Here is a 21,647-nt window from a genome sequence, read left to right as displayed (position 1 = left end):
CTCACTTCCAAAACACATTCTGCTGCTCTCCTTCTGCACCTCAGTCTGATCTAACACATCCTGGCCTCTCACGTAGACCACTCCTCACCCCCGACTCCTGCCCCACTCACAGACCTCTGTGTCCCTCTTGTCCCACTACAGTCTGATCCTCATGTGGCGCTAGGCCATTCTCTTTAAAATATGCTACATTTTGTCAAACCCTCATGTAAAACTTGACAACTTCCCAACACACTTAGAATAAATTTCAAATTCCTTATCAAGGCCTTAACGGTTCTTAGCTCAGCCAATAGGTTTTCTTGTTTATTCATTTTTTTGTCGTTCACTTTTTTAGTTTTTAAGTTTTGAATAAAAATAAAATTCAGGGGCAGCCCTGGTGGCGCAGCGGTTTAGCGCCGCCTGCAGCCCAGGGTGTGATCCTGGAGACCCAGGATCGAGTCCCACATCGGGCTCCTTGCATGGAGCCTGCTTCTCCCTCTGCCTGTGTCTCTGCCTCTCTGTGTGTGTGTCTCTCATGAATAAATAAATAAAATCTTTTAAAAAAATAATAAAAAAATAAAAAAATACAATTCAGATGATTTGAAAATTTAAGTGATATAAAAAAGTATGTACAAGTAAGTCTGGCCCCTATTCCTGTGTCTTCCCAGTTTATTTTTCACATAGGCAATCAATTTTACAAGTTTTTCAGGTTTCTTAAAGAAAATGCAAGCAAATGAGATTATCTCATTTTCTCCTTTATCACATACACAATGGTAGCACACTGTAGGTGTTCTGCATTTGCTTTTCTCACTTCATATATTTTGTTTCCATATCAGAATACAAGGCAGTTTCTCATTCCTTTTCTTTTCTTTTTCCATATAGAATTATTCTGTGGAAATATACCATAATCTGTTTCACCTGCCCTTTTTGGTGAGCACTTGGTTTATTTCTTGGTTTGTTGAATAACCTTTTAAATGAGGAATTCAGTTCTTCAATTTGTATGGTATTTGTCTTTCTCTGACCAACTTATTTTGCTTAGCATTATACTCTCTAGATCCATCCATGTTGTTGCAAATGGTAAGATTTCATTCTTTTTTTTGGCTGAGTAATATTCCTCTGTGTGTGTGTGTGTGTGTGTGTGTCTGTGTGTCTGTGTGTGTAGACCAGATAAGAAGATGTAGACCAGATCATCAATTGATGGATAATTGAGCTGCTCCATATTTGGGCTATTGTAAATAATGCATAGGGGTGCATATCTTTTTGAATTAGTGTTTTCATATTCTTTGGGTAAATATCCAGCATTATTGGATCATATGGCAGCTCTATTTTTAATTTTTTGAGGAACCTCCATACTGTTTTCCACAGTGGCTGTACCCATTGCATTCTCACCAACAGTGCACATGGGTTCCTTTTTCTCCACATGCTTGCCAACACTTGTTGTTTCCTGTGTTTTTTATGTTAGCCATTCTGACAGGTGTGAGGTGGTATCACATGGATCACCAGAGAAATGCAAATCAAAACCACAATGAGTTGTCACCTCACACCTGTCAGAAGGAAGGTGCACCATTTGACACTCCTGTCAACAAAGTCTGTTTTCCCATAGCTGCACCAACTGAATGCATCATCCACATCTGGTATTTTAGTCAACCTGTTGGATAAAAATGGTCTCTCAATGTAATTTTAACTTGTATTTTTCTTATGAGTCAAGCCGCACGTCTTTATACATATATAAAGACCATGTATTATTTTGTGAACTGTCTGTTCTGCCCTTTGCCTGTTTTTTTCTATTGTGTTGCTGTCCTTTACCTTTTCAGTGTCTAAGAATTCTTTACATATTAAGGAGATTAGCCTTTTTATCTGTGATTATCTTGGCATTCAAACCCCTAAGGATCTGACCCCTCCTCATCTCTGTCCTCAGCCAGCATCACTCTCCTGCCCACCTGCTATGCTCTAGCCATGATGTTCTGTGAGCCTTTTCTTGCCTGAAGGACTTTATGTTTACAGTCCTTCTGCCTGGAATGCTACCCCACCCCCCATCAAACAGCTGGCTACTCCTTGTTCTTCAGATCCAAGCTCAAGTATCACATGGGAAAGGCTTTCCCCAGATCACTCAACCTACCCAGCTTCTCCCCATCACATCATTCAGGCTTAATTCTTTGTGTAGCACTCATTCCTCACTAATATTTTTCATTTGTCTTAGTTTGTTTATTGTCAGTATCTCCCTATCCAGAATGGAAGCTCTAAGAGAAACAGGGTCTGTCTTGTTCATCACAGTATCCCCATATCTTTAAACAGTGCCTGGCACATGGTAAGCATGTCATGCAGACTGGGTAATCAATGAATACTTTTCTCCTTTTCTTAGGCATTTCACATGCCTTTACATTGAGTGTTATATGTCATATCCCATGGAAAGGAGATAGAAAGTAACATTTCTTTAAGCTGCCAATAGGTACCAAACACTGGACTAGGTTTCATTATATATCTCATTCAATGCTTCTGGTCACTCTGAGCTGGTTGGCATTATGTCCATTTTTATCAGTAGAGAAACTGAGACTCAAATCAGCCCCTAAGGAAGTTGTCCAAGATCACATGGTTTACACATGACAATCCAAATGATGCCAGCTAATTTCAAAGCTCATCCTCTTCTTTTGAGAATTCTCTTGTTTTGTGGTGTGTAAAATTTACTTGCCCTCAAAACTAAATGACCCCAGCGTGCTATATATTTCTATATTTTTCCTGGAAAAGAGTAAAGAAACTCAAAGAAACTCAAAAGATACAAATACACTAATGTAAGAACTAGATAAATCCCGGTATAATTCACTAAGTCACAGAATATCAGTATAAAATAAAATAATGGCTGATGGTGCAGGCCCAGTGACTGGAACATAAGTAGATATTTGATAAATATAGCCTTCTTTTTTTCTGGGGGAGATACTTGAAGCCAAATCCTGTTTTAAACTCATTTAGTGAACTAGTTATTTAAAGGATTCCTGCGGTAAATCCTTTTCCAAAGCAAAGGGTCCTTTTGTGAAATGCATAAACTCCTCCTAATCTTTTTGTAAATATAGATTTTTATATATTTGGTTGGCTTAGTGTGTTCTGTGAGGAATTTGTTTGCTAAGTTGAGTGTGGGTGTGGATGTGGATGTGTATTTGGGAAATGGGTAAGGAAGAGGGGTTTGATTGTGCCGTGTCATAAACCTTGTTGGTCTGGGTAGAAGCCATGAGGTTTTAGAACTATATTTTGAATGAGATAATAAGACAATAACAAATACAAGATCGGAAATCCCTAGACTGCAAAAAAGAGGCAGCTGATGTACCAGTTTCTGCTGCTACCTGTTGCCCCCTGTGATTCTTTTTTAAATATTTTATTTATTTATTTGAGAGCAGGGATGAGGAGAAGGGCAGAGAGGGAAGGAGAATTGGACTCCCCGCTGAGTGGGGCTCAATCCTAGGAAGCTGAGATCATGACCTGAGCCACCCAGGTGCCCCCCAAAAGAATACTTACTGAGCATTCAGTATATGTCAGGTGCTGGGGACACATCATGAACAGTAGACCTGCCTTTAGAGAACTTGTATTCTGGAGGGGAAGGTAACCAAATAAGCAAATGCTATGCAGAAGAATAGAGCAGGGTAACAGTGGCGGGAGTAGGTTAGGCTGGTAAGAAATACCTTTTGGATAAGGGGAGGGGACACGTACACAGAGCACATTTGGGCAGAGACCCAGAGAAAGTGTGTGTATGCTGGGTGGGGGTGGGGTAAGGGTATTAACTCTCTTTGAGGAAATAAGGACTGCAAAGGGCTGAAGGGAAGCAGTATTGTTGGGATGCTGAGGACTGGCAAGGAGGCCATGTGGCTGGCATGTTTGGGTAAGAGAGAGCATAAGAGAGGAAGTTAGAGGTTGGAGAGTGCCAGAGCAGGTAGTCTTAAATCTTGGCAAGGACCTTGGATTTTATTCTGGATGAAACAGGAAACCACTGGAAAGTGTTGAATTGTAAGATATGATCTTACATTTTAAAAGGATCATTCTGGCTGTAGAGAAGAAACTGAGATGAGAAGACAAATGAAGTGGCTCTTGGCAAAAGTACTGATGAGAACTGTGGTGGTTTAGGCCAGGATAGGAGCAGCAAAGTTGGCAGAAAAGGGTCAGATTTTGCACACACTTCTAAAGAAAATCTGATAATATATGCTAAGTGATTGGATGTGGTTTATGAGAGAAAATGCAAAATCAAGGACGACACCAGTTTTCTGGCCTGAGTGATTGGAAGAATGGAAGTGCCCTTTCTTGGTAGGAATAGAAACTACATTGGTAGGAAGGGAGGTGGTGAGATTTGGTGGAGAACTCATAGATTCTGGCAAAATGGAACAGATAGTTGTTAAAACCAATAACCAGTGCTCGCTTCGGCAGCACATATACTAAAATTGGAACGATACAGAGAAGATTAGCATGGCCCCTGTGCAAGGATGACACGCAAATTTGTGAAGCATTCCATATTTTTCTCTATCTCTATCACAAATAAATAAATAAATCTTTAAAAAAATTTAAAAAAAAATAAAACCAATAACCAGGGCCAAGCGACAATACACTCCTGGCTTGGAAGTTCTGGGCCTACGAAGGGAAGAAAGGAGCTGTAAAACCTGGTCAGCGTGTACTGATAAAAGCTGGGAGAGCGTGGATGGGACTGGATCCTGGGAGTGCGAGATCAAGGGAGGGATAATGGGCAGAACCTAAGACTGGATGAGAGTAAGCGTGTTAGCTTTCTATTGCTGCATAATAGAACTACCACAAACTTAGTGCCTTAGAACAATACACCGTTCTATTTCTCACAGTTCCTATCGGTCAGGAGTTCCAGTACAGCTTAGCTGGATCCTCTGCAAAGCTGCAATCAAGGTGTCAGCCAGGGGTGGGATCTTACCAGAAAGTTCAGCTGGAGAAGGATCCATTTCCAAGTTTACATGGTTGTTGGTTGGATTCAGGTCCTTGCAGACTATTGTAATGAGGGCCTCGGTTACTTGCTGGTTGTCTGCCAGAGGCTGTCTGCCAGAGGCTACCTTCAGTTATTTGCCTAAGGCCCTCTCCTTAATGTGGTTTAAACATGGCATCTTGCTCTTCAAAGCCAGCAAAGGAGACCGCCTTCTGGCAAGATGGATATTACGATCTTATGCAGCGTAATCACATGTACCCCAGCACATGCCTGGATCACACTCAAGGGGAAAGATCACCCACGACTGTGAATACCAGCAGGCGTGATCATGGGAGTCACACTCTCTTGCCACAGGGAGTTTATCGGTATGGGAGTGTTCTCCTATGATGCAGCATCTGACACCCCACAAGGGCCCTGAGCAGTAGGGCTAACATGCCGCTCAGAGAAGGCAATGTCCCAAATTAAGTAAAGTCGAAATGTCAAAACTGCTGTGGCAGATGGTGGAAGAGGGACCCAAAGGCTCAGAGCAGCTGGTGTGCAGGAGTGGCTACACTATGTAAGGCTGGAAAACCCCACAGCTCTCTGTGCTTCAGGAGGACCCAGAGGACACTGTGTTTAACCCAAGACATAAACAGCACACTGGAGAGAAGCTGCTGGATGTCTGCCTCAGAGGCTATGGCCCTAATCAAGGCGTAAAGGAATTGGCTTGGACACCGGAAGACACGGTGGAAGTGGTGAGAAGCAGGTAGATTCTGGAATGACGAGATTGGGCAGGTTGAATGTGGGGTGTGAGAGAGGGGTCAAGAATGACTCGGGGGCCAAGCAACAGAAGATGGAAGGTATGTTTTCTGGGATGGAATGAACTGTAAGGACAGGTGCTTTGTGGGTGCCAAAAAACAAAATTCAACTAAGTGTCTTAATTAGCTTTATTCAGTGATTCATAGGTTAGGCAACATCCAGTCTAGAAGATAGAAAGCTCTGAGGAGCTGCACAAAATGAGAAGTATAGGCAGAAGGGAGCGGGAACGAGGTACAGTGGGCAAAGAAGCAGGTTGGTTGTTGCAAGGTGACTTTCCTTTCAGGGATGGCAGGGGTGCATAAGGGAGATTAGCTAGTGCTGATCAGGCGATTCCTGATTGATTGGTTTAAGATTCCATTTCTGGAAGAGCTGAAACTGTAATTAAGTCTTGGTTTGGAGATGTGGGGCTTATGCTAAGTAAGCAGCTCCATTTTGGGCCTCTCGTTTTATTTTTAACATAGGGGAAGTCAAGAGTTTTGTTAAGCATTTGGACAGAGAGGTGAGAAGGCAGTTTGATACATGAGTTTGGAGTATAGGAGCGGTCGGAGTACAGAGATATTAACTTAGGAGTTATTAGCTTATGGGTAAATGGGCCATCTGTGGTATTAGAGGATATCACTTTAGGGATTAGGTGTAGAGAGAGAAGAGGTCACAGCCCCCAGAGCATTCCAACATTTGGGAGATGAGAGAGATGAGAAAGAAATGAGAGAGAGAGAGAGAGAGAGATCGACAAGGAACAAGCAGGGAGGGACCAGTCCATAACAAGGAGAGCTCCTTGGCATTATCATCCGATGTCATAAGCTTCAGAGCTGGAAGCTTCAAAGAATAGTGAGAGAATGTAGGAAGAGTAAGAGCAGCTGAGTGCTCAGGGTGCAGCCAAGGTTCAGATATAACAAGGTCTGAAGGGAGGGATTCGAGAAGAGTTTAGGCATGTAGGGATTTTATGGACGATAAATAGTGAGATTCCTCCTCTCCTCCATCTCCCGTTTCAGGCCACCAAAGAGATTCCAGTAATTTCCAGATCATTGCTCTCCTGCATCTACCCTTATCTTCCCAGGAGAATGCCTCAGTCAGGCTTATTCCTGGACTTAGTTAAAGACAAATTCTGAAGACAGGAGAGACACAGACCAAAAGGTAAGGGGATGGAAAGGATTTTTAAAAGGTAAAAAAAATTAAAAAATTAAAAAAATTAAAAAGGTATTAAGTCCTATTAAATAGGAGTGGAAGAGGTCATGGGAGTGAGTTTGAGGCAGGGTGGGGAATGGGATTGTTGGGAAAGAAGGGGAGTGGGGATTTGGTAAAGGTCTAGATTAATTTAGGTGATTTAGATTCTTATGAGACTGGAGGGGATTGGGTTAGAGAAAAAAAGAGAAGTCCTGCAGGGGTTATGAATTGGACTCTCTTAAATATCAAGACACGAGGAATAAATGAAAGTCCTTCTCAACAATTTCTTTGTTGGACTGCACTTCTTGAATCCAGAAAGATTTGGGGCTGGGGCATGTGGGTATTGACTAGGGCAGGGTTTAAGGTAGATAAAGATACCTGGACCCTACCTCATGATTCAGGTCAAGGTTCTGGTCCCCTGGAAGATGTAAAAACCAGATAGGCAATCCTTACAGAATAACACCATGAAAGGCTTATCCAAGCCCGTTCATTCATTCATCTATCCATACATTCAATCAATCAGTCAATCAATTCCTAGAATGTCAGCAGCACCAGGACCCAAAGACTATTTCATTTTCTCTTACATCTCCAACAGACGAGTGTTTATTCATTCATCCCACAAACATGTGTTGTCTGGTGGCTTATGCCAAACTCTGTACCAAACACTGCTTTATGCCGGTGTATCAGGTAGGCATCTTCCTGTGCTCCCCTTAGGGATCTCACTCTGTATTGAATCCCAAATGAACAAATACATTTAAAATTACAAGGTGTGGTTTTGATAAATGTGGAGGAGATCCACATGTTGAGCTAAGTAACACAGTAAAGAATGACTTGAATTAGACATCATTTATGCTCAAGCTTGAAGAATGAGACATGGCTGCTCATGGTGGTGACAGAAAGTATATTTATTTTTTAAGCAAAGAGAACAGCATGCGTGAAGGACATTAAGGACCTGAAGATCTTGATAATTTTTGGGGAGCTAAAAGAAAGCCCACAGAGTTATTTACTGCTAAGAAATAAGAACTTTAACCAGGTCTTATTGACGCTTTCCCCCCAAATGCTCCTTTAGAATACATATTGACAAATGTTCCATAACAAAAAGTAATCCCAGCAATAGGTTTTCCTTTAACATTGAGAAAATATTTAATATTTGTAGTACTTAGTCTATTATTTGCCTTTTAGTTTGGTTTATGGTATTTATCAACACATTGAAACTAATCTTTTTTCTTGGATATTGTCATTTTTATCTAACTTTTCACTAATGGTTTCTGCCTTTGGGGTCATTCATAGAAGGGCTTCCCTATCTCAAAATTAAATGATTACTTATGTTCTCTTTCAGGACTTTCATGATTTCATATTTTACACTTAAATCTTTAATTCATCTGGATATTTTCAGATGTGTGGGTCTTTTGTTTTCATTGTCCCTCAATAAAGCAGAATGCTTTTCTTTATACAAGTCCCTCATTTCTTGTTATATTAATTACTGGACATTTTAAATTTTGTTGTTTGGTTGCTACTATGAGTGGACTCTTTTTTCAATTTTATTTTATAGCTGGTTATTGTGGGTGTTCAGGAAGAAATATATATATTATATATATATATAATATATATATTATTACATGCTTTTTAATAAGAATATTGTGACCAGTCACTTGACTGAGATCTCAGTTCCATAGTCTTCCAATTGATTCTGGTTTTTCAAAAGTTAAAATTTGCAAATAACAAGATTTGTTTTACTCTGAAAGGCTTAACAGTGTTTCTCATGGTTTTAATTGCATTTCTTTGACAACTATTGGAAGTGGACACCTTTTCAGGTGTTTATCAGTATTTTGTTGTCCTCTAGTGAACTATGGGTCCGCATCCCTTGCCAGTTTTCCTCTTCAATATTTGTAACGTTTTTATTGATCAGATATAGTTACTTGAAATTCATTTCTATGTTAAAAATAAGTTCTGCCTAGAGAGGAAGAGTCACCTGATGTCAGATGTAAGTGTTAGTACCAGAGCAGTCTAGACATGCTGAGAATCATTGCTGGAAGCCACATGCCTGCAAATTGACTTTCTGTCCATTGGTCCTTAAAATCCAATGGGAGGTGGGTAAGTGACCAATAAAATAGGCATTCGGAGTAGGGGATGTGCTATCCCAATTCTGCAGCCAGAACTGTGGTTGGCCCCAGCCCTCCCCCACTGGGTCCCTCCCTCCCTGCACACCAGGTGGTCTTTCCACTCCCCACCGCCCCCCTCCGGGTTTGAAGGGATTATTCAGGATCAATATTTGAAATAGTTGTATTTTTTCTTCACTGGAGTTAAGTTTATAAGCTTTTTTTATTTAACCACCAAACACCAGAAATAAAAATCTGGAAGAGAGCCAGTTTGACTCGGAGCCAGTACACTTTCTCATAGCCAAGCAGTTCGCCCTTCATCCTCGTTGTTTTTTCCCCTGAGTTACAGACATTTCCTTTCAAAAGCTGATTCCCCCAACTTCTCAAATTCTTCATCCGAGTCGTTCAGTCCCCAGATGATTTCCAGAGATCTTGCCCTCCCAGCCTGGCTGGCCCCTGACACCTGAGCTGTAACTGGGGCCCAAGCCACATGATGGGCTGGAGCTCTCAGGCTCTTGGGGGAGCTTTAATTACAGTTTCTGCAAATGCAGAACCAAGCCCTAGTCAGGGGGCATGAGGGGGTGGGGAAGGAGCGAGGGGGGGTGGGGGGTGGGGGGGGCAACCAGAGCATCTGATGCATCTGAAGGCCCGTGCATGGAGATATGCGTGTGGGGGTAGTTTTGTTCATACCAACCTGTAAGGGCGGCAAGAAATCCATGCACAGTTTATCACTTATCAAACACGTATTGAGCACCACCTGTGTACTGGGCACTCTCCCAGGCACTGGTGAACAAGACTAAACCCCCTGGTGAAATGGCTTCCCCAGGGGGGAAAGACAGGCCTGAAATAAATAATTCCACCTCACAGATTCAGTAATTACAAGTGTGAAAGTTTTCAGGCAAGTGGGAACGATTTCATGGCCTAGCTTTGAATCTTTTGAAAGGATTCAGAGGAAAAGCAACAAGCTGGCCCCCAGGGATTTTTGGTGGCAGTTCCTTTCTTAGGCCGCCCACATTTAGGGGTGGGCCATCCTGAGCAAATGGAGGCCCTGACAGGAGAAGGGAGAGGGGAGGGGGAGGGGAGGGAGCCGCGGGGCGTCCAGGAGCTGCCTCCCCCCTCCCTCCTTGGGAAAGTATCCGGAGGTACAGCCCGGCTGCTCTCATGACCTCTCACTTTGGGGAGGGTCCGCCGGCCGGGCCATCCCCGTTGGCCTTGGAAGTCAGCTCTGAGTCAGCTGTCGGTGACCCGCAGGGTTAGGGCTCCTCCCCTCGTCTCCCCACTCCTTCATGCTCCCAACTCATGTTCCAGATGGACTCAGCTGGCAAGTGTTTGAGACGTGTCTCAGCATCTTGTGATGTGTTCCTGAACCTCAGCCCCCATGTGGGGTGAGTCACTGGCTCTGACTTGCTCCCTGCTGCTATTGGCCCCTTCTTCCTGGGTCCTGGGTCCACAAACCCAAGCCCGTCATCTGAGAGCCATCTGATCCCAACAAGTCCCTGGGGGCAGGCCTGGAGGGGACAGCTCTGCAGTGAGGCATAGCTAGCCTGGGTGGCCCTGCCCTCCAGGGCTCCTTTTTCTCCCCCTTTCCCTTTACATTGATTCTGTCTCCCAGTTCACTTGTTAAGGGATGAGGGTAAAAGCATCCTCCCACTGGATCCTTCTTCTCAGCTCTCTTCACCGAAATTTCGTGGTACCTGGGCCGTGGGACTGAACACAGCTGGGAATGCTGCCAAGGCAGAAATCTTGCTGTTCTATTCAAAGGGGTGAATTTCCTTTCTGTCAACTTGGGGCAGGCGTTGAGTTGATGAGATCTGGACATGAGAGGAGAGGGAGTTATTATCGTATGGCTAAGAGACTGGATTCAAATCCTAGTACTCTCACTTCCTAGCTGAAAGGCCTGGGGCAATTTTCTGCACCTCGATTTTCTCATCTAAAGGAAAATATAAATAAGCACCCAATCCATAAGACATTGTGAAAATAAAATGAGATAAAACATGTACAGATTTTTAAGAAATTCCTAAAATATAAGTATTGGTAGCGATGCTGTTGTTCATATTACAGGCTCTTTGCAAAATTCCTTTTTGTAAGTTTTTGCAATGTCAGGTTGGTAATAATGATTTTTTTTGTGTGGTCTCCCCTTTTCTGCCTTTTTAGGATCAATATCCAAAATAGCTATTCTGACATCTTCCCCCCACCCCCCATTTCTGCCAACCCAGATCAGTTAGCACTTGGTTATGCTGATTCCGTTGCTCTTGCACCTCTAGGCTCTGGTTCATCAGGGTATGGGTGAAGGCTTGGATAGACTCCAGGTCTTCTTTTCTCCCCAGACACGAGGGCTTGCCTTCCATGACTGACCCCAGGGAAAGCCTGATTGAATCATCCATCCATTGATCCATTTATTCCACACACACTATTGAACATCTACTATATGTCAGGCACTGTGAGAAATACTGGTTCTAAAATGATGAAAAATGCTCAGTTCCTATGCTCAGGGAGCTCAAAGTCACAGGCAATGATAATCCTGGTATTTAAGTGATATTATGAAGGTAGATGTGAGGTGCTTTGGATACACCGGGGAGGTATCTGGCCTGATGCTGGGTGTGGGGCTTGATGGTGTTCTCTGCTGGATTCCACAAGATTAGGAGGATTTGGCCAGATGAAATGAGGAAAGGGCATTCCTAGCCAGGAATACAACATGTGCAAAGGCCTGGAGAGGAAAGAGAATGCTCCTCAGAACTTGTTGTGGCTTTAGTGGCCTCTTCCAGGAAGGGGGAGGAGAGCAGAGTCTAAAGGTGGGATAGGAGTGTGTCAGGAAAGCGTGGGTGCTACTCTCTAGCTTTTTCACTGATGATTTGGATCTGTCAGATATACCCTATGGTTTCTCATTTCTTAACAGGGGCGATTTCATATTCGGAATGGTGAGACCTCCAGCCACCCACCCTCCCCACCCCTCAGCTCACAGAACTCCTGCAGTTGGGCTTACAGAGACTAAGCAGGAGTCAAGACAGGAAATTCCTAAAATATAAGTATTGGTAGCGATGCTGTTGTTCATATTACAGGCTCTTTGCAAATGGTGCTAAAAAAATGGACTTAATTTTAATAATTTTCACATGACCTATAGGAAGTTGAGATTTCTATTTTCCATGATGTTATGAATATGTGTTCACACTTCTGGTTAAACACAATAGATTGAATACACGTGTTCATCTTCAATGCCTTGTACAGGAAATTCATCTCTAGGGAGATTGTTCCCCCCCAACAGCCCCACCATACTGGGATTTGGGGGTTCTCAACTAAAAAGGCCAGCCAGTTGCCTTATCATTTGTATGCAGATTACCAGGCAATATACCTCACCTGTGGTCACATAGCTTTTAGTCAGTTTTTTAGTGCCTTACTCTCAAATATGGTCAGAGTCAATGATGATACTCACATACCCGGGGATAAACTCAAACTGAAAGACAGTTATGAAAGCAGGTAAATGGCAAAAAGAATATGGAGGAAACAGAGAGTGCAGAAAGCAAAAGGAAACCAAAACCCAAAACCTTTCAATGTCCTCAAAGGGGTAATAGATGATATTGCATTAATGAAATGAAAAACAGATGCTTTAAAAAGGAATAATTAAACGGAATTAAAAAAAAAGTGAACTCTTGTTCATAAAATGCAATCTGTAATAAAAGATGGCAGAGTGGGACAGGTCTCTGCTCCACAAAGTTATTCTGGGCTCGGAAAAGACTTTGCCAACTTCAGTGCATGGCTTCCAACGTCAGCCTGGGGAAGAGAAAGAGGATCTCTCTAGAAGGTTTTACGGATCAGCTCTGTAAGTGATGAGCATCATTTCTGCTTACATCCCAACAGCTAAAACTGATAAACCAATCAGCTAGCTTTGTGTTTGAGAAGAAGGATCAGTTTTGAGGGCCACGTTGAAGTGACTGCCACAGGAAAGGCTGAAAAGAAAGTCGAGGAAGCTTCACAGCAGGCCTGGAAGTTAACTAGTCTGGATTGAAACAGGCAGATGGAAGTTTCCAGGAAGGAACATCTGTAGGAAAAAAAAAGGAACTGAAAAAATATCAGGCATTTAACTAAAAAAGGAAGTTGAATTCGGAGGCTTTTACAATGCTTTTGTGACTGTAGGAAGAAATTACGGTAGTGAAAAATGAGCAACGGATAAAGGGGAGGAAAGTACTACGTATAGAAAGAACGGTGAAAGAAGGAAATGTAACCACGTTACATTGCATAGTAAGAGGAAAACTAGTGCAAAACTTTATTTTGGAAGGATGGAGTAGGATGGAGGGTAATGAGCAATAGTGCTAAATCCTCACCTTCTGTAGAAAAAGTCAGTAGATCACATGTGAAAGTATAGACCTGGGAGGTAGCAATATAACCCTACTGGTTAGAAATATGGAAATAAATACTATACAGACTCTCAGATAACACTTAAGAGGAAGATCAAGGAGATGGGAAGGCATATGCAGGGGACTTCTGTGGTTGTTGTTTATAAATCTTGTAATATGATTTGACTTTTAAAACCTTGTACAGGTGTCACTTCCAAAATAATGACAAAAAGTCCACAGATAGAATGAGCTTCAGGCATGACTGGATTCAGAAACTCATACAAAGTTATCAGGACTCAATTTCTCAGCTTCGCTTTCCCTGTATTGGCTCTGTTTTTTAGTTAAACCTTCTGCATGGGGCATTGGACCTCCTGGCCCTGGGTTTTCTTTTCCTTCGATCCTTCCTACCTGCCTTCCTGCCTCCCCTCCTCCTGTGCCCCCTCCTTCTTTCTTTTTTAAAAATTTTTATTAAAAAAAATTATTTTTAAAGATTTTATTTAATATTCATGAGAGACACAGAGAGAGAGGCAGAGACATAGGCAGAGGGAAGCAGGCTCCCTGAGAACCCCGGAATCACGACCCCAAGGCAGATGCTCAACCACTGAGCCACCCAGGTGCCCCTCTTCTTTTGTAATTAAAAAAGTTTTTAACTGTGGTTAAAAACATGATATTTGCCATCTTAATCATCTTAATTGTACAATTTAGTCATGTATATTCACATAGTGTGTACTCACATTGTTGTGCAACAGATCCCCAGAACTTTGTCATCTTGCAGAATGGGAACTCTATACTCATTCAGCAACAACCTTTTATTTCCTGGCTCCCACCCCCACCCCCACCTCCTGGCAGGCACCATTCTACTTTCTGATGTTTTCTTACAGTTTTTAGTGCCTACAGAAGGAAACCTCACTTTCCTGATAATTCTGACAAAATCCCAGGATCAGGTTCCATTGAGCTGACCAGGGCTTGGCCAGCATCCCCCAAACAAATGGCCTGAGGGTCAGGGGTGAGTGGGTGCCGAAGCAGTGCTGTCAGTAGAAAGGACTGGTGCTCTGAGCAAACAAAACCAGCTGAGTCCCCAGGAAGTACAGGGCCTGGCAGGTTGTGGACAGCAGGTCCCCCGCGGCTTAGGCCCTGCCTCATTTAGAGGTTTACCTGTATTTCCATGACCTTCCAAGTAAGCAGGATGATCTCAACTCTCCATGGAACTTTTTTTTTTTTTTTTAAAAAACCTCTTTGGCATAAACATTTTTAAAAAAGATTTATTGTTTGGACAAGTTGAAAATCATAATTATTAGTAAGATTGACTTTCTTTGAAAATGTTCATTAGCTATGTGTATTTTTTATTATGAATTGTCTGTTCGTACTCTCTGCCCATATTATTAATGGACATTAATAATGGGCATTAATCCCATATTATTAATAAATGCACTTAGCTGTCTCAGTTCCAATAAAGATGTAAAAACACATTTAAAAAAATATTTCATCAAACCCTGTACAGGACTTTAGAGAGGACCTAGTAGTGTGATTCTCATTTTACAAAAAAGACAACTAAAAAAAAAAAAAAAAGACAAGCATTGGCAAGTGAGGTGTCCGGCAGCTTAGAACCCTGCTGGTGGTGGATGAAGGAACAGAAAATTCAGTTTGATCCTCCACCTGTTAGATCGTGCTGCCTCTTCGATCACTCCGCAGTCTGGTTCCCCCAAAGTCACATTTTCTGCCTCATTGACATGTTCAGGGATTACAGAGAGCCCCTTTGATTTTCCCACAGTTTGCAGCGTTTTTAAAAGAGTGAGGATAAATAGCGGAGAAGGTTTTAAGCTAATTTGAGGCCCCTTGTGACCTCATGCTAGCCTCTTGGCATCCCCCCAGCAGCACCTTGCAGCTAGCTGGGGACTGGGCTGACTCTGGCCATTTAAATAATACAAGTTACGGTAAAAAAAAAAAAAAAAAGAAGGAAAAAAAAAAAAGGAGATTATCCCTGAAGGCCTGTCAAGGAATGAGAATGAACATTTTGCAGCGGGCAAGGGGCTGGCATGCTGCAGGGGGAGACAGGGAACCCTGCCCCGTGCCGGTGGCTCGGTGGCTCGGCGTCGCGCGTGGCCCTCGCGCCTTCCCCGCTAGCTCCTGACCGCGGGAGATGGAAAATTCCCTGACTGCCAGGAGGCGGCCTGTGCTCCTCCCGCTGTTCTCACTTAGCGTCAGGGACGCGTCACTGTGTGGGTCACAGCAGATGCAATTTGTAGAGGAGTAACTGGAAGGTTTAGAGTTTCAAAATGTAAACTGAACTCTAAGGACTGTGAGGCACGGGGCAGGCTTTTCTGTCGCAGAGGAAATCTCGATGTCCAGAGTAAACTGAAGCAATTGGGTTTTGTTGACTCTAAGTTTCAAGACTAATCAAGTATCTACTATAACTTGGAAGGCTACCCGCTCAACTCTGTATTCTTATCGGTCAACTTTGTGTTTCTTTTTTCCTTGACAGTGTGCACCACTCAAGCCATAATAGGCCGGGCAGTTGCCTCAGTTAGGCTGCTGGTGGGAGGAGAGTAGAAGAATTTTTTTAAGTGTGGAAAGAGAAGCTTGCAACTATTTTTTTTTTTATTTTTAGGATTTTATTTATTTATTCCTGAGAGACACACACAGGGAGAGAGAGAGGGGAGGGGGGAGCAGAGACACAGGCAGAGGGAGAAGCAGGCTCCAAGCAGGGAGCCCGACGTGGGACTCGATCCCGGGTCTCCAGGATCAGGCCCTGGGCTGAAGGCGGCGCTGAGCCACCCGGGCTGCCCAGAAGCTTGCAACTATTGAGGGATGGAACTGGAGCTTCAGATGGTCTTCACTAAAAGCAAAAGGGGCAGGTTGGAACTAATAGTAGTAGGTAGAGCACTTGACATGTATCAGGCACTATAGGGCATCTCTGTATTATCTCATGTCTTCCTCCTAACAATCCACCAGGCAGGTACCATTATCTTCATTTCACAGATGAGGAGACCGAGGTTCAGAGTAGTAAAATTACTTACCCAGAGTCACACAGCTGGACTGCTTGGACTCCGGGAATACTCTGGATATACCTTACTCCTGAAATAGTGATTGGCAGACAGTAGGTGCCTCTGCAAAAACAAGCTGGCTGAATGTATAAAAACTTCATGCCGCCTCGGCCTGCGTCAGGGTGAGCATTCTGAGTAAGCCAGGGAGACCTGAAAGCTGCATTTAGATGGCCTTTCGAATCTCTTAGAACCTCCTGTTCAAACTTAGAATTTCTTGGATAATTGTCACATTAATGCCCCCTCCTTTTTTTTAGCAGGATAAAAATACATATTTAAGAAGTGGTGATTAAAAAAAAAGAAGTGGTGATTACTGTGGTTATCACAGAGTTATTTTTAAGAGTGAAAAGAGGGTAATTACTGAATGTCCAACAGTAGGGAGTTGGTTAAATAAATTATGGAAACGCCATGATGGCATACCACATGGCATAAAAACACATTATTGATATACTGTCCAGGGGAAAAAGCAGGTTACAAAATAATATGTAGAGTGTTAGCTCAGTAATGTATATACATTTATGCATAGAAAAAAGTCTGAAAGAAAATACATTAAGGTGTTAATAGTACTTATTTCTGTGTGGCAAGAGTATAGGCAGTTTTAATTCTTGGTGATGTTTTAAATTTTTTTTTTGAATTCCCTACAACTATAAATTTTAATCAGAAAAAACAATAACGTCATTTTTAAAAAGCAGTTATCAAAGTTTGATTCTTGTTTATTTATTTATTAAAAAAAATTTTTTTAAGATTTTATTTTAAGCTATCTCTCCACTCAACATGGGGCTCAAACTTACAGCCCTGAGATTAAGAGTCACATGCTCCACCAACTGAGCCAGCTGGGTACCCCTGATTCTTGTTTTAAAATTAAGATATGAGGAGCTCCTGACTGGCTCAGTTGGTGGAGCATGTGACTCTTGTGATTCTATGTCTATATATATATATATGTCATATATGATATTATTGATGATATATCAGAAATATTACTCATTATCTCAAAGAGTTGGTATGAGGATTAAATGGGTTCTTATATATATTTAAAGCAGTTAGAACAATATTGTCTATGTTTGTTACTATTATTGTTATCTTCATTACTTTTATTGATAAAAATTCCCTCAAATTCTCTTATCTAATCTCTAAAAATGCATAGGCAGAGGTGAACGTAGGTCAAGCATTTTAATGCCTATTTATTTGGGATTCTAGTCCAAATATGTGTCTAAGATATACCAACAGGACCCCCGGAAGAGGCTCACCTGGGCTTCCAAGGTTCACCATCACTGTCACTAAAGTAACCAGATTTGGTGGAAACTCAAGATTGATTTTGTCCTAAGTTATTAACCAAATTAGCCCAAATCTAAAGTTAAAATGAGGAAAAAAATTGAAATATGGGGGAAAGAGACTTCTGTCTTAACTTTCAAATCTCTTTCTGCTCTGACCCTTGACCTCACTGTGTCCTCCAAACATAAGCCACCTTGTGAAACTGAAAATCTGTATCTTCTCTCTCACTTTTCATTCCTCACCCTCCTCACACCCCTTCTCTCAGGCAGCACCCTCACTCTCCCCTCCAGGCCCAGCTTTAACCACTGGCGTCCACACAGATGAAGCCAGATTCCACACCAGCCTGCACCAGCCCTGACCCCAGAACCCCCTGAGGTCCTGGGAAAGGCAGCCTGAACTCGACCCCACTCAGGAGGTTGAGAAGTGATGGTGAGATGCCCCCACAGGACCTGCTCCCAGGCTGGCCTGATCCTGGCGTGGGGGCTGGGACTTCCTGCCCGGAAGCACTAGGCCTGGACACAATGGAGGTTATCAGTCACCATCGGGGGATCAGGACCACGGTGGGAGCCCACTCCTTAGTTTTTGGTTTTCCAGGCCTTTCCTGTGTGAATCTTTACTTCCGTGGAAGCTCTTGTTTCGGTCTTTTCCAAGACGGAAACCCTTCCCCCAGCTTCCTACCCCTCTGTCATCATGGGTCAGCTACCTTTCACTTCCCATCCTTTCCAGCTTCCGGTCTAAGTCAACTTAAAGTGATAATTAACAGAGCCGAGGTAGGGACAGTGTTTTCACTCTTTCTGGTCTTTTTTTTTTTCTTTGTTGAAATTATGGGTGAAATTGATATATTAACTGAATTGGCTTCCAGGATGATGATAATAATTCCATCAACTCAGCAAATTAATAAATTATACCTGTATTGAGGTTTAAGTTCTTCATCTAAGAGCTTATTTTGGGCTTATTTAACAGTCCTAAATAGGCAGGCCTTTCTATGTTGCTAAAGAGCAAAAGGATTTAAAAAAATAAAACGATACAAGAAAACATTTTAAAGGAGGCATAATTTATCATGTGCAAGTCTTAATAACACAAACAGAATTGCTTTTAAAATTGATGTTGCAAAATACTAGCTATCATTTACTAATACTTACGTATCAAGTGGTTTACTCATGTGAGCTCATTTAGTCCTCAGGACCACCTATTTTATAAATGACAAAATTGATCCTCAGAGAGGCTGAATAACTCACTGAGATCACTCCGGATATAAATGTCAGAGCTGGGTTTTGAACGCAGCCTGTGTGACCACAAAATATGTGTTTTTAACCCCACACTGCACTGCTGCCTCCCAAAGAAGCTGCCACATTCAGATCTAGCAGCAATCCCTACTAGTATTGTAGTTTTCGGGCATACCTTTAGGTCTGAAAGCTTGTCTCCTGTCTCTACCAACCCTGACCTCAGCTTCTCAAAACTCACCACCCTTGCCCAAAGGACTTTAATGGCTCTAAGTTCAGAAAAGATGATAGTATTTGTTTCCATAAACACTTCTATATTTCAAATGAAAAACTAAATCACTAAGAGAGTATCAACAAGTTAAACAATGGTATGAGTTTCCTGATATGTATCTCTGTGTATGTGATAATATATATGATAGGATAGCAGAGTCTTTCCGAACAATTCTTGGGTGGTTCTGACTTTTCTAGAATATAACCATCTGCCTACTGGGTAATTGGGTTTTGCCAACTTTTACTTCTCAAGTAGGATGTGGAAAAAGAGAAAGCACAGTAAAAGAAAGGAGGGGAAGTAGACGGAGGAAGAAAAGTGCATTTGCTCAGAAATGGAGTTGTGAGAATAAAACCAACAAAGAAAGAGCTAGGCCCCCCCTCCCCCCCCCCCCCCCCCCCCCGGTGATTCCTGAGCAGTCTTCACTCTGTCCTCTCATGTAGGAGAGTGAGCTGCTGTGGGATGTGAGGCCCCACAGGGGAGAAGGAGTACCCACATCTGATGGACCCCCAGAGGGAGGCCTGCTCTGACTCAGTGGGGAGTGGGCCAGACTTGCACCTCCCTGTTTTTACTTAGTTTCCACCGAGACCCATTGTACAATGACTCAGATGACCTCTCACTGCCTTCAAAGTCTGAGGAATTGTCAGTGCTTGCTCTAGGTTAACACCCCAACAGTCAATTTAAGTGATTTAATTAATTTTTATGACATCCAGCCAGCCTCCCTGAGGGACGGATCCCTGAGGTCATGATGACATGGATGCCTGTGGCTCCTCAGATCTCTGCAGTCTCTGTGGTCTCCACAGGACCTTGGGTCACATTCAGGACCACTGGTTGTGCTTCAAGGAGCAATACCCCCAGGATATGGTCCATGTGAGAACCCAAAAGGGAGGATACTGAGCACTCCTCAGGAAAAGATGGCAGCTATGCAGTCAGAGGAGCCATCTATCGCACCCTTGGGTGAAGTGACCTCATGCAAGCAGGTGCCTCTGTGGTCTCCACCTGAAAAAAAACAACTGTGGGTCCCATTAGAATCCTATAAAAGCCATGTGCTTGGGTGAACTCAGAGGGTTACCAAGGGAATCCAAATTTATCTTCCAAGAGATTTCCTAGAAACTTCTGAGTTTGGGCTAGGGAGTCTTCTTCCCATGCCTCACATGATCTGCTCAGGGTTTGTGAAGTTCACGGCCTACGAGCCCTGGGGTGACTCTGAGTGTTGGAGAAGCCCTGCTATCCAGCAAGTCCTTGGAGGTCATGTGACCTGGACAAGGAAAATGTCCAGTCCTGGACTCCAGTTCTGCTTCATCCAAGTAAATGGCTTCATTTCAACCACGATGAGGAAATTTGGCTTACTCTGTGAGGCCTGCTTTGTCAGCCAGATGCAGAAAAGTTGGATGCCCAATGATGTCGACTCACTTGGGTCTCAGGCTCAAGGGTGGCCCAGGGGTGAGGTATAGGAAGGGCCGCTCCCATGGTTACTGAGAACACTGCCGCCTCTGCTTTCCTCCTCCCTTCTGTCTCCTGGCGCCCCTTTGGAGGTGGCCCAACACCACCTTCCCCTGTCTGGGGTGAGCATGAGGGGCATCCCCCCTGGGTTGGCTGGCTCAGCCCAGCCCACCATCTCAAAGTTCAACACATCCATTATTCAACACCAGGCTAAGTGCTTGCGGCTGAAAGAGCCCTCTGCCTCCTTCCCCGGCCTCCCGGCTAAAAATGCTCACTCACACTAGACAGGGGGTCAGTGTGCTGTTCTTGACAATTAGTTCCCGAGCCCTGGGATTCCTTGTTCTCAGTTCTGAGGTCAGTACAGCTCCAGATGGGATTAAAAGTAAAACAGGAAAAACATGGCTTGGAAGATGAAGGAGATTTGTCCCCGCTTCTCTAGATGAAGAATAATTATAAGGACACGGGCTGGTCTCTAAGAATTCTTTGATTTAAATAATGTGTGCTTTGGGAAGTCATTATCTTTTCAAAGGTTAGTTTTCACTGCCCGGAGGAAGGTGCTGTAGCTTCATTTAGCAAATGGAAGCATTGGCAAATAGAGGTAAAACGATTTCACAGCTTCCAATAAGAAATAAAGACTGGACTTGCAGTTCCTTATAGTTTATCATTCTATCATATTCCTCCAGGAGGAGCCCAGGGGACTGGATGGGTCCTCAGTTGTAATATGTGTGATCCCAGATGATCGATGTCAGGTTTGTGGCAACATACAGCGAAAGCTTTAAAAATGAACTTGGACCTAGCAGCGCCACTTCTAGAAAGCTCTTCTGGGAAACTGATGAGAGCTGTGAGCAAAGATACTGGTAATGATGTTCATCACAGGGCCACTTATGATACCAAAAAATTAGACATAGCCTGAATGTTGAACAATAGGGAATACATAATTGTGATTCATCCATGATGTACCATTGAAAATGATGCTGTGGAAGTATATTGTCAAACAAGCAAGGTATTGTTAAGTGAATGAGGCCGTATGTGTAGTATGACCCTAGTTTTAGCTTTTAAAAGGTGTCTATGTCAAAAAAAAAAAAAAAAGAAAAGAAACAAAAAGAAA

General features: G+C 43.0%; 1 long non-coding RNA gene and 1 other non-coding gene across 4 annotated transcripts in view; both read left to right on the top strand.

Moving 5' to 3' along the window:
• Positions 1 to 4,367: 4,367 nt before the first annotated feature.
• Positions 4,368 to 4,474, top strand: LOC144319870 (U6 spliceosomal RNA). The gene has a single exon (XR_013385557.1). It is a non-coding gene; the product is annotated as a U6 spliceosomal RNA (small nuclear RNA).
• Positions 4,475 to 5,249: 775 nt separating this feature from the next.
• Positions 5,250 to 21,647, top strand: part of LOC144318440 (uncharacterized) — a 49,172-nt gene continuing 32,774 nt past the window's right edge. The window contains exons 1-2 of one of the 3 annotated variants that reach the window (XR_013384341.1): positions 5,250 to 5,645; positions 6,691 to 6,832. This is a non-coding gene — a long non-coding RNA (uncharacterized LOC144318440). The remainder of the gene's footprint in view (positions 5,646 to 6,690; positions 6,833 to 21,647) is intronic. The other 2 variants (XR_013384342.1, XR_013384339.1) reach the window with 2 other exon arrangements.

The sequence above is a fragment of the Canis aureus genome, chromosome 8, assembly GCF_053574225.1.
Source record: "Canis aureus isolate CA01 chromosome 8, VMU_Caureus_v.1.0, whole genome shotgun sequence".
Lineage (NCBI taxonomy): Eukaryota > Metazoa > Chordata > Mammalia > Carnivora > Canidae > Canis > Canis aureus.
Note: the sequence above shows the minus strand (reverse complement) of the source record. Positions and strands in the feature narration are given on the sequence as shown.